This window comes from Pseudophryne corroboree, chromosome 7 (genome assembly GCF_028390025.1).
Source record: "Pseudophryne corroboree isolate aPseCor3 chromosome 7, aPseCor3.hap2, whole genome shotgun sequence".
NCBI lineage: Eukaryota > Metazoa > Chordata > Amphibia > Anura > Myobatrachidae > Pseudophryne > Pseudophryne corroboree.
The window spans coordinates 97,294,916-97,308,491 of record NC_086450.1 but is presented as its reverse complement, the minus strand read 5'-3'; positions in this window follow the sequence as shown (position 1 = coordinate 97,308,491).

The window sequence follows — 13,576 nt, the reverse complement described above, 5'->3', positions numbered from 1 at the left end:
TACCTGTAGTTTTCCTGAATCTGAGAAATTAAATGAGGTGTGTGATGATGCGTGGGTTTCCCCCGATAACAACTGATAATTTCTAAAATGTTATTGGCATTATATCCTTTCCCGCCAGAGGTTAGGGTGCGTTGGGAAACACCCCCTAGGGTGGATAAAGCGCTCACACGCTTGTAAGGGCTCTACCTTCGCCTGAGATGGCCGCCCTTAAGGATCCTGCTGATAGAAAGCAGGAGGGTATCCTAAAAGGTATTTACACACATACTGGTGTTATACTGCGACCAGCAATCGCCTCAGCCTGGATGTGCAGTGCTGGGTTGGCGTGGTCGGATTCCCTGACTGAAAATATTGATACCCTAGATAGGGACAGTATATTTTTGCCTATAGAGCATTTAAAAGATGCATTTCTATATATGCGTGATGCACAGCGGAATATTTGCCGACTGGCATCAAGTCTAAGCGCGTTGTCCATTTCTACCAGTAGAGGGTTATGGACACGTCAGTGGTCAGGTGATGCGTATTCCAAACGGCATTTGGAAGTATTGCTTTATTAAGGGGAGGAGTTATTGGGGTCGGTCTTTCAGACCTGGTGGCCACGGCAACAGCTGGGAATTCCACGTTTGTACCCCAGGTCGCCTCTCAACATAAGAAGACGCCGTATTATCAGGCGCAATCTTTTCGTGGACAAGGTTCCTCATTTCTGCCCCGTGACAGAGGGAGAGGAAAAAGGCTGCAGAAATCAGCCAGTTCCCAGGAACAGAAACCCTCTCCCGCCTCTGCCAAGCCCTCAGTATACGCTGGGGCTTTACAAGCAGAATCAGGCACGGTGGGGGGCCCGTCTCAATGAATTTCAGCGCGCAGTGGGCTCACTCGCAAGTAGACCCCTGGATCCTTCAGGTGATATCTCAGGGGTACAAATTAGAATTCGAGACGTCTCCCCCTCGCCGTTTCCTAAAGTCGGCTTTACCGATGTCTCCTTCTGACAGGGAGACAGTTTTGGAAGCCATTCACAAGCTGTATTCCCAGCAGGTGATAATCAAGATACCCCTCCTGCAACAGGGAACGGGGTATTATTCCACACTGTTGTGGTACCGAAGCCGGACGGCTCGGTGAGACCGATTCTAAATCTAAAATCTTTGAACACTTACATACAGAGGTTCAAATTCAAGATTGAGTCACTCAGAGCAGTGATTGCGAACCTGGAAGAAGGGGACTACATGATGTCTCGGGACATCAAGGATGCTTACCTTCATGTCAAAATTTACCCTTCTCACCAAGGGTACCTCAGGTTTATGGTACAGAACTGTCACTATCAGTTCAGACGCTGCCATATGGATGGTCCACGGCACCCCGGGTCTTTACCAAGGTAATGGCCGAAATGATGATAGTCCTTCGAAGGAAGTGAATTTTAGTTATCCCTTACTTGGACAATTCCCTGATAAGGGTAAGATCCAGGGAACAGTTGGAGGTCGGTGTAGCACTATCTCAGGTAGTGTTGCGGCAGCACGATTGGATTCTCAATATTCCAAAATCGCACCTGGTTCCGACGACGTGTCTTCTGTTCCTAGGGATGATCCTGGACACAGTCCAGAAAAAGGTGTTTCTCCCGGAGGAGAAAGCCAGGGAGTTATCCGAGCTAGTCAGGAACCTCCTAAAACCGAGCCAAGTCTCAGTGCATCAATGCACAAGGGTTCTGGGTAAAATGGTGGCTTCCTACGAAGCAATCCCATTCGACAGATTCCACGCACCAGTGGGACCTGCTGGACAAATGGTCCGGGTCGCATCTTCAGATGCATCAGCGGATAACCCTGTCACCAAGGACAAGGGTGTCCCTCCTGTGGTGGTTGCAGAGTGCTCATCTTCTAGAGGGCCGCAGATTAGGCATTCAGGACAGGGTCCTGGTGACCACGGATGCCAGCCTGCAAGGCTGGGGAGCAGTCACACAGGGAAGGAATATCCAGGGCTTATGGTCAAGCCTGGAGACATCACTTCACATAAATATCCTGAAGCTAAGGGACATTTACAATGCTCTAAGCTTAGCAAGACCTCTGCTTCAAGGTCAGCCGGTGTTGATCCAGTCGGACAACATCACGGCAGTCACCCACGTAAACAGACAGGGTGGCACAAAAAGCAGGAGGGCAATGGCAGAAGCTGCAAGGATTCTTCGCTGGGCGGAAAATCATGTGATAGCACTGTCAGCAGTATTCATTCCGGGAGTGGACAACTGGGAAGCAGACTTCCTCAGCATGACCTCCACCCGGGAGAGTGGGGACTTCACCCAGAAGTCTTCCACATGATTAAAAACTCGACAGGTATTGCGCCAGGTCCAGGGACCCTCAGGCAATAAGCTGTAGACGCTCTGGTAACACCGTGGGTGTACCAGTCAGGGTATGTGTTCCCTCCTCTGCCTCTCATACCCAAGGTACTGAGATTGATAAGATGGAGAGGAGTAAGCTCTATATTCGTGGTTCCGGATTGGCCAAGAAGGACTTGGTAACCGGAACTTCAAGAGATGCTCACGGAAGATCCGTGGCCTCTACCTCTAAGAAGGGACCTGCTCCAGCAAGGACCCTGTCTGTTCCAAGACTTACCGCGGCTGCGTTTGACGGCATGGCGGTTGAACGCCGGATCCTGAAGGAAAAAAGGCATTCCGGATGAAGTCATCCCTATCCTGATCAAAGCCAGGAAGGATGTAACCGCAAAAACATTATCACCGCAATTGGCGAAAATATGTTGCGTGGTGCGAGGCCAGTAAGGCCCGACGGAGGAAATTCAACTGGGTCGATTCCTACATTTCCTGCAAACAGGAGTGTCTATGGGCCTGAAATTGGGGTCCATTAAGGTTCAAATTTCGGCCCTGTCAATTTTCTTCCAAAAAAGAACTAGCTTCAGTCCCTGAAGTTCAGACGTTTGTAAAAGGGGTACTGCATATACAGCCTCCTTTTGTGCCTCCAGTGGCACTTTGGGATCTCAATGTAGTTTTGGGTTCCAAAAGTCACATTGGTTTGAACCACTTAAATCTGTGGAGTTAAAATATCTCACATGAAAAGTGGTCATGCTGTTGGCCCTGGCCTGGGCCAGGCGCGTGTCAGAATTGGCGGCTTTATCCTGAAAAAAGCCTTATCTGATTTTCCATTCGGACAGGGACTCGTCCTCAGTTTCTCCCCAAGGTGGTTTCAGCGTTTCACCTGAACCAACCTATTGGTGGTGCCTGCGGCTACTAGGGACTTGGAGGCTTCCAAGTTGCTAGACGTTGTCAGTGCCCTGAAAATATATGTTTCCAGGACGGCTGGAGTCAGGAAATCTGACTCGCTGTTTATCCTGTATGCACCCAACAAGCTGGGTGCTCCTGCTTCTAAGCAGACTATTGCTCGTTGGATTTGTAGTACAATTCAGCTTGCACATTCTGTGACAGGCCTGCCACAGCCAAAAATCTGTAAATGCCCACTCCACAAGGAAGGTGGGCTCATCTTGGGCGGCTGCCCAAGGGGTCTCGGCTTTACAACTTTGCCGAGCAGCTACTTGGTCAGGAGCAAATACGTTTGTAAAATTCTACAAAATTGATATCCTGGCTGAGGAGGACCTGGAGTTCTCTCATTTGGTGCTGCAGAGTCATCCGCACTCTCCCGCCCGTTTGGGAGCTTTGGTATAATCCCCATGGTCCTTACGGAGTCCCCAGCATCCACTTAGGACGTTAGAGAAAATAAGAATTTACTTACCGATAATTCTATTTCTCATAGTCCGTAGTGGATGCTGGGCGCCCATTCCAAGTGCGGATTGTCTGCAATACTTGTACATAGTTATTGTTACAAAAATCGGGTTATTATTGTTGTGAGCCATCTTTCAGAGGCTCCTCTGTTATCATGCTGTTAACTGGGTTCAGATCACAGGTTATACGGTGTGATTGGTGTGGCTGGTATGAGTCTTACCCGGGATTCAAAATCCTTCCTTATTGTGTACGCTCGTCCGGGCACAGTATCCTAACTGAGGCTTGGAGGAGGGTCATAGGGGGAGGAGCCAGTGCACACCAGATAGTCCTAAAGCTTTCTTTAGATGTGCCCAGTCTCCTGCGGAGCCGCTATTCCCCATGGTCCTTACGGAGTCCCCAGCATCCACTACGGACTATGAGAAATAGAATTATCGGTAAGTAAATTCTTATTTTTTAACGAGCTGCAGGAGTGCGCATTGTAAACGATGTAGTGCATACACACTGGGCGATATATCGTTCGATCAGCCGGTTCGGACAATATATCTGCTGCATATCGCCAAGTGTGCATCCAGCCTGAAGGTAAGTTAGACTCTAGTGCTAGGGGAAACGGCTTAATATCCTTGAATGCATAAAAAAGCAGCGTAAGTCGTGTTTAATATAGATATTGACGATAGTGCTGATATTAAAATATATTGTCTATACCACTGATGGGGAACCTTTGGCACTCCAGCTGTTGTTGAGCTACACAACCCAGCATGCCCTGCTACAGGTTTAGCATGGCCAAATAGAAAAATGTAGCAGGGCATGCTGGGATGTGTAGTTCCACAGCCGCAGTGCCAAAGATTCCCCATCACTGGTCTATACAATAAATTAAATACACATCTTAAACTATCATTTTAAGGCATATAAAGTGGAATGCTTGCTTTCTCTTGACATTCGAAAATATTATTTGTGACTGTTTTCCTGAAAGATGGATTTTGGTTAGTGACCATTTATACGGATGTTAATTGAATAGTTTTTGCATTAATAAACATTGTATATGCCTTAATATCCTGTTTTAAGATGATGTGCATTCAATATTTTTTATTTTTTAATCTATTTAACATTTTCAAGTTTTTGTACAGTAATTTAGCAGCATTCATATGGCCATAACATAGCCCCAATGGGCCCTCCATGCTGGTAACCTAAACCTATGAACACTAAAAATACTACTCTCCATCGGCATCTCATGTGTGATCTGTACTACCTCAGCATCATCCCCCCAACCCCCCCCCCTCCTTCCCTCTCACAGTCACTGTCTACCTCATCACAACTGTTCTATGAACGTCCCCAACGATGAGTTACAACACACTGTATCCAAACCCTAATTCCCTAACATTCTGACTGCGCTTTCCTTGTGTTTGGTCTCTGCCCTCTTCAGATTTAATCCCGGAAGTGATGCTGGGTTTCACCTTAGACTTGCTGATTGTGGGGCTTATTTTCTTCCCTAAATACATGTACAGTATGTGGTATATTAGCATGTTGTTATGTAATATACACTCCAAGCGTGCTTATACCCTATTTATTATATGTTCTCCTGTAACATGAGCTTCTGTCCTACTTAGGTTTATAAAAATATTCCATGAGTTTGGTCATTTACAAAAATGAATTAACTTATAGTTTTAGTTTTTTGTCATTACAACGGAACGAGAAATGTATTAATTGCTATACTTTTTCTATGGGCTTCTAGATGACCAGAGAGATAATTTTATATTTGAATTATGTTGAAAATAAAGAACTTGTAGTCTGAAGAAAACACTGGCAGGTAGCGCGGACACATCCCTGTAATCTTATTCTTCTTATACTATGAAAGTATTGTACTACTCATGTATTAAGTTGCTAAATTGTACTAAACTGATGTGCATTAACATCTAATTTGTTACACGTGTGGTAGTCAGATTTTTCATTTAATTGTTTTCTCTAATCTAAATTCTGCTTGAAAATAAAGCCATTTTTTTTTAAATCATTTGGATTGCTCTTGTCTCCCTACCATTTGGATGGTGTAATTGAAAACATGATTCGTCAGCCCACATGAACCATTTCCAATCATTTACTCTAATTCTTATGGTTGTGAGGAAACTGGATCCGTTTCACCATTTGCAGCAGTACTGTATGTTAAGATGCCATTCAGATTTGATCCACTGTTTCCTGTCCTGTATTGATCAAGTCTGACCATCTCCGTTACACTTGACCATCCATAACCATTTACAACCTCAAGCCTTGTGCTCAGACCCATTCCCAGTTTTTAGGCCCCACCACCTCCCAGCTCTTACTGGCCGGCTGGTCATTAGGCCACCGCTTTCCCTTAGCTTAGCCAGCAGCTCCACCTCCACCTTACAACTTCCCCTAGCAAACATCACAGATGTCACAGTGACTATAGCCCCTCTCCCTGGCACACAACTATTCATTCATGACTGGGCCGATACAGGTTAGGGTTACTTGGACTACATTAGTAGAGAGGGTTAGATGGTGGCAACACAGAAACAGGACATAGGGAATGAGGAGAGCCAGATGAGTGATATTACACAAGAATGCTGGAGGAAATGGGGACAGATATGGAAAAGGGGGGAAAAAAAGGGGGGGGGGGGTGAATGGCAATGATGGCCAAAACAGCTAAAGAGCTGGTAAATCGTGGGTCATTAAGACTATCCCCAAATAAGTTAGGGTTGCAGGCAAACATCAATACCTTACAATCTAGGCCGTTGGTTGTCAACCTGCGGCTGCTGTGGAACTACACATCCCAGCATGCCACAGTTTTGCAATTAGGGCATGCTAAAACTGAGGCAGGGCATGCTGCGATGTGTAGTTTCACATCTGTAGGAGGGCCGCAGGTTGAAGACCCATGTGCTAGGCCATGGGTGTCAAACTCGCAGCCCTCCAGCTGTTGTGGAACTACACATCCCAGCATGCCCTGTCACATATGTTCTATTTGGGAGTGCTGCAACCGTGACAGGGCATGCAGGGATGTGTAGTTCCACAACAGCTGGAGGACTGCGAGTTTGACACCCCTGGCCTAGCACATGGGCCATCCATTAATATATAAATAAATAAAAAAGTACTGAACCGGACTCAATACTGATTTGTTTAACACCCCCCTAATAGGTTTAGCCTAGTCTGAATATGCTTCATTTACAACTTTCTCTTACGTCCTAGATGATACTGGGGTCCACATTAGTACCATGGGGTATAGACAGGTCCACTAGGAGCCATGGGCACTTTAAGAAATCAATAGTGTGGGCTGGCTCCTCCCTCTATGCCCCTCCTACCAGACTCAGTTTAGAAAATGTGCCCGGAGGAGCCGGTCACGCTTTGGAGAGCTCCTGAAGAGTTTTCTACATTTATTTTCAAATTTGTTATTTTCAGTCGGGGCTGTTTAGGCAACACCCTGACTGCTTCGTGGGACTTAGGGAAGAGAACGGCCCAACTTCCTTAGAGTTAATGGTCCCGTTTCTCTGCTGACAGGACACTGAGCTCCTGAAGGAGTCACTCGCAAGCCACAACATAGTGCAGCGTACCCTCCCGCAGCACGCCGCCACCCCCTAACAGAGCCTGAAGACAGAAGAGTGGGGAGTACATCGCCGCTGTTCCGGTTAGCGGGTCGCCGGCGGACATGGCGGCATTAGGGTAGGAGCGCAGCTCTGATACGGGCTACGCTCCGGGGGAGGGGCACAGGACATGCTGCGGCCGGGGGCCCGCTGAGCCTCCTTTTATACCCACACTGGCACACATCTTAACGGGTTCAGTCTCCTAGTTAGGCACACTTTCTACCTCAGGGCCAGTATAAAAAAATGCAGGAAGTCGCGCGCCATTACAGGGGGTGGGGCTTCACTCAGAGCAGATCACACAGCTCTCCAGCGCCATTTTCCTCTGCAGCTCGATCAGGCAGCACTCACAGGGAAGCACAGCTCCTCCACAAGGACTTCAGTCTCCTCAGCAGTACCAGGGGGTTTTGGTGGGGGTGGGGAAGCAGTGTTGGGACTGTAAGCACTACTCAGGTGCTTTATTCTTGCGACCCAGCTTAGTTTTACTGTTGCTATAGGGGCGCTGTGTGGCTGACTCTGGCTACTGTATCTCTCTGAGGACCCTGCCTACATATACTGTGCTTTCACTCAGTGTGTGTGTGTGTGTGTGTGTGTGTGTGTGTGTGTGTGTGTGTGTGTGTGTGTGTGTGTGTGTGTGTGTGTGTGTGTGTGTGTGTGTGTGTGTGTGTGTGTGTGTGTGTGTGTGTGTGTGTGTGTGTGTGTGTGTGTGTGTGTGTGTGTGTGTGTGTGTGTGTGTGTGTGTGTGTGTGTGTGTGTGTGTGTGTGTGTGTGTGTGTGTGTGTGTGTGTGTGTGTGTGTGTGTGTGTCCCCCTTTCCAATCATGTCCAGGGACTGTGTGTCTTGTACAGCAGAATGTCTATCATCCCCTGGGGACTCACTACCCTGTACTCAGGAAAGTGCTCACTCCCAGTCCAGTGGGGCTGAACCCCCTTGGTTAGCTTCCATTAAAGGTATGATTTCTTCTATTTCTACAAAACTGTCTCATAATGAGGAGACACAGTTCTTACGGCAATCTATGGATGACCTGATGAATAGGGACTCAGCTTCCATACCTCCAACCCCAGCCATTTGCCCGCAAAAGCGTACTCTGGTCCAAATCATGCAGGATGATATTGACCCTGATACGTCGGATCCAGAGGAGGGTGAATAGGACTCTAGTGAGGGAGATGCTGTCCGGTCACAGGGAATACAGGCCCTCATTGAGGCTATCAGAACGGTCCTGCACATTCCTGACAAGTCAGAAGAGGTGGAAGAGGAATCTTAATACTAAAAAAAAAAATCCTCTGTTACTTTCCCCGCTTCAAAGGAATTAATCACCCTTTTTGAGGGGGTGTGGGTAAACCCGGACAAAAAATTTCAGATCCCTAAACGGTTGATTTCTTCCTTTCCTTTTCCTTCGGAGGTTAGGAAGAAATTTGAAAACCTGCCAATTGTGGATGCATCCATATACAGGTTATCGCGTAAGATAGTCTTACCGGTTCCTGGGGCGGCGTCCTTAAAGGACACAGCTGAACGCAAGATTGAGACCACTCTCAAATCTTTATATACGTCGGCTGGGGTGGCCCAGAGACCCACTATTGCTTGTGCATGGATCACTCGGGCCATTGCTAAATGGTCAGGTAATCTGATGGTTCAGATTCCTTAACCACGGACTATATTATTTTACTCTTGCAGCATATTCAAGATTCTGCAAACTTTATGGTGGAAGCCTTTAAGGAAGTTGGCTTACTCAACGCACGCACCTCTGCCATGGCAGTGTCGGCACGCAGGGGCTTGATAGAGTCAGTTATCTACCTTTTAACATTAGCTATATACTAATACCGTGTAGCCGTAATGGCCGCTAAACCACGTGCACGTGATACGCTCTCCGTACGCTATTTGCGTATGAAGGCCTCGCACGTGGTACGCAAATTACGTACACGCTACGCTGGGTGTACGGAATACACACAGCGAGCGTACACACAGACAGCAACCTTTATAAACTTTAAACACAATATGTTCACACTGTATACCTTGGTACTGTAACACTGTAATAATGTACTGCTTATAGACCTTCTTAACCTTGTTAATATAAGCTGCTTGAGCGATTGAGACGCTCCAAATACCCTCAGCAATGTAATAAACACACAATACCTTGCTAAGGTTCCAAAACCTTTACTAACGAGATTTAGTTATGCAAAAAGGGAAAATACAGTTAACATCTTACACACTACAGGCTAACATCAATATCTAACAGAATAACTACACATAAATATACAATAGCGTCACAATCCTAATACTAACAGAGAGAGAGAGAACGTGGCAAAATACAGTCAGAGAATAAGGTGGTCACAGAGAGAACTTACACACTGGGGAATGATCGCTGCGCAGTCCTGGTCACCAGCTCCCTAGTTAGTCAATGATGAAAACCTTTTGTGGAGAGTAGACTAGCTGGTCCAGTCTGGCTGTTTCTTATATACACTGCATACAGTACACTACAAAGGGACCTATATCTCATTGTTCATTGGACACAGGAATCTGTCTTCACATTACAACAAAAGGTCATAGGTTTGTTTGAACAGGTGGGCTGTGACTATTCCAGACTGCTCAGGTGGGAGGGAATCTCAGGATTCCCACCACATGGACAATGAACCGCAAATATAGTAAATGTCCAGAAACTATTTATAGACATAACTATACGCAGGAGCAATTAAACTCTACCTAACCAGCACCGGATTGTTTCTAATAAAATACTCTTCGGTTAGGTACCAAACACCATCGCTCAGACCCTATCTGACCCTTCGTATCATGCAAAGAGGAATTCCTTTGTTCATGAACCAGTTATACTAAACAAACTTACAGCTATTATTAAAAAGACCATAACCTACAAAATACACTATTTGGATTAACTATGTGACAATTGAGTCGCCCCCCAGACGCACACAAACTCTACCGTAAATGCACATACCACGCGCTTGAGCGCATGTCCGTGGAGGCGCCGTCACGCAACTGCGAATATGCGCACGCACGGGAGAGAATGTGCACGTGCAGCGGGCAAGCGCATGGGGTTAGTACAAGGCATGAGAATAACGATATTTTTCGACTTTGACAGTCCACCCTTTGGCAGTCACCAATAACTGCCACTTCCTAAACAAAACAGAAAAATATATGTCATCATGTAAACACCTTTTTATGATTGGGTAAGGGGAGGAGAGGAGAAGGTGGGAAAAGTATGACCTAGTGAGATAGTAAAAGCATGTGTGTATGAAATCCATGTTTGAGGGGTCATGTATCATCGTGCCGTACGTGTTTTAAATCAAGCTTCGAGGTATTGCGAAGTATATATTGAATCCTTCTTATCCCTTATCAAGGGTCTGTGGATGGGCTGTCAAACTCTACCGAGCTCTTTTCGGCTTTTGGTTGCAACAAATGGGGGAGCACATTTAGTCGATGATACATGAAGGGGGGACCATGTGAATGCTAATATGTGAGAATCACCTGTCGACTATGTGTGTCATTACCTGGAGGTTGTAGAGATGAAGATAAGAAACAATCGTTATAAATGCAGTCGTAAACTATGTGAGTTTAAATAAACAGTCGCCGATTGAGGTCTTGTCTGATGTCTTGTCTTGATGTACATGTTGTCTGATGTCTCTCGGTGCTTTTGCTATAAATAGCGAGCAAAAGCTGTTCCATTGTCCATAAAATTACAGTCTCTAAAATATTGGGCTTTAGTAAAAGTTAAAGTCACTAGGGATATTGGGGGTTTGTGGCATAGTTCATCAATGGTCTGTATAAAAGAGGTTGTCAAATTCTTCATCCAAGCGGATGTCTTTGTACCTTGGAGGAAAACAAAGGAGAAACGGGTGAAAGAAACGGACAGTGGAATCACATTTTCATCACAACATTGTCTCTATCGTTGGGTCATAAATCAAATTAGTTGTTGTTATTACAGTGTCCTCGCTCCTCAGACTCATCACTCTGGTACTACCTTTACACATCGTTAAAGCCCGAACGCATTTAAATATCAGGCCAACCAATATGACGACTCCCAGAACACACAAGAGAAATTTCCCTACATCCATTATAATACCTTGGGCCCATTCTCCTAAACCAGAGAACCAATTTCGTGGGTTCAACCATGACACCCAACTGGTCAGCTCATTACCCACAGCAGCGAGTGTGAGATTGTGTTTCCTTCGAAACTCCCACTTTAATTGCAAAATGTCATCCATCTTTTGGTCTATGACCTCGGCCGGGTCCTCAGTGCTGTTTGTAATATACGTGCAGCACTTTACACCATACTGAGTTGCTAGGGTAACACAATACCCGCCTGTCACTGCTGTGAGATAATTGAGAATCATCTTATGCTGAACCAGTTCTGTTTTGTAGGCTTGTAACTCTCTCCCAGTATACCTGAATGTGTCGTCATACATTTCGGTGATATTGTCTAACAAATTTGCTAGCGCAGATATATATCTATAGTTTAACACTCCCCTGGCGGTACGAGTGATATCTAACGCGAGTAGGACTTGAATCCCGGTGGATTCATGGATCAGGTCAGAGGCCGGATGCTCTGTTCTTTCTATCAGGTGCCGTTAAACGACGTGCTCGTAATGAGTGTGAGTATAAGGAGCTTGGGCACTGCGGTGAATGTCTTTCATTTTTATATGGGATACAGTCTACTTCAGGCAGTACTTTTCCAATGTAACACAATCCCTCTGAGTTTGGGGCAAGTCACTTACACGCCTTCCTCCCGCATATGAAATATGCATCATCGGGGAGAACATATGGGACGGAGTATGACATTACGATGTTACAAATTTTCCATGTGAAATCTCCTAACCCTAATTCTCCCATCTGTTTAGTACACGTATCTGTTTGTACGATATGTGCACAGTATCCTGGTGATACTTCTCCAACTCGCATGGTCCTACTTCCTAGAGTGTACCTATACCGGAAAAATCTTCCATGGTCGGCTAGCTGGCGTATAAGTTCTGTGTCTATGGGCATTCTGTCGGCTCTATGTGAAAATGTCATGGTTTGATTACTCCATGACACTTCCCAATTTCCCGGCTTTCGGGGATTGGAAATGTTAAAGCATACTAAGGACCTATCCACATGATATTGGTGGAGCTTCAAACTAGGAGGACTAGAGATATTAAACCTCTTGTCCACCGGCCTCCCACACTTAGCTCAAGTACCTCTCCTACAGTTAAAGGGAATGGTACTAGTCCTGATTTGCTATGACCTTGAGGTACTTGAGAGCATACCCAACAGTCTGTCTGGTTTAACACTTTACCCACTAAGGAGTGATAGTCACTCAATGGATGCCGGTCCATGTGGATATTAAAACTGGACTGACATTTCTTGATGCACCCATCCTCAACTATATTGTCACAATACCTACAGATGCAGTTCTCTTCAGCTAACAATCCTTCACAATTCCTTCTATTGTCAATGCTACCAGATCACTTTCTGATACTCGCCTTTACTCGGTGATTGTGTTGCTCTTGGAAATCTACGCCTCCATCCTGGTCATCAGATTCCATTCTAGATCCTTTCTCGACCTCACTGGAACTCTCACCGAAACAGACTGCTCTGGTCAACATCAGGGTCAACAGGAAAACACGGACTGCAGTCTCTTGGGGCGAGTCCATCTTACAGGAGGAGAAAGAGAAATTTGTAATGGGGGTACAGAAAATAATTGAGGGGAAAGAAAAATGTTACGATGTCTTCTAGTCTTGTTGTTCTTCTTGCTCTGTCGTCATCTCAAAGGTGCTGTCTCTCAGTCTTCCAAACGAACATTCTGGTGAACAGTTTACAAAGAAATTATTGTACAAATGCGCTGCCTCAGGTGCATATGCAGCCCACTTAAAAACAAAGGAACCCTCACACAAAATTCCAAAAAGTGACAATGGCATAAAAAGAATGTTAAAAGTAGGCGCAAACACCAAAAACAAATCCTTACATAAGAGTCCTTATGGAAAGACAGGAGTGAAATCTCAATTCTATGTATTCAGTGTTCTGGAGTCCCTTGTCCACACAGACTCAATGATGTGAAGTAATTCTTTCTCTCAATAAAGAAGAAAAAGTCATGGTGCAGATCAGCTTGACAGGGACAACGGATTTATTTTACATAGAACACTCACAAGATTCATAATAAAACAAGCATATAACCACTGCAAGTGGATAACAAGGGGGTGCTGATTTCTGATATCTTCTAATTACCCTCCCAGGATGGTACAATGGGAAGCACTGGAGGTCCCGGACACCACAGCAGTACACAGGAAGTTGAAGTATCAGG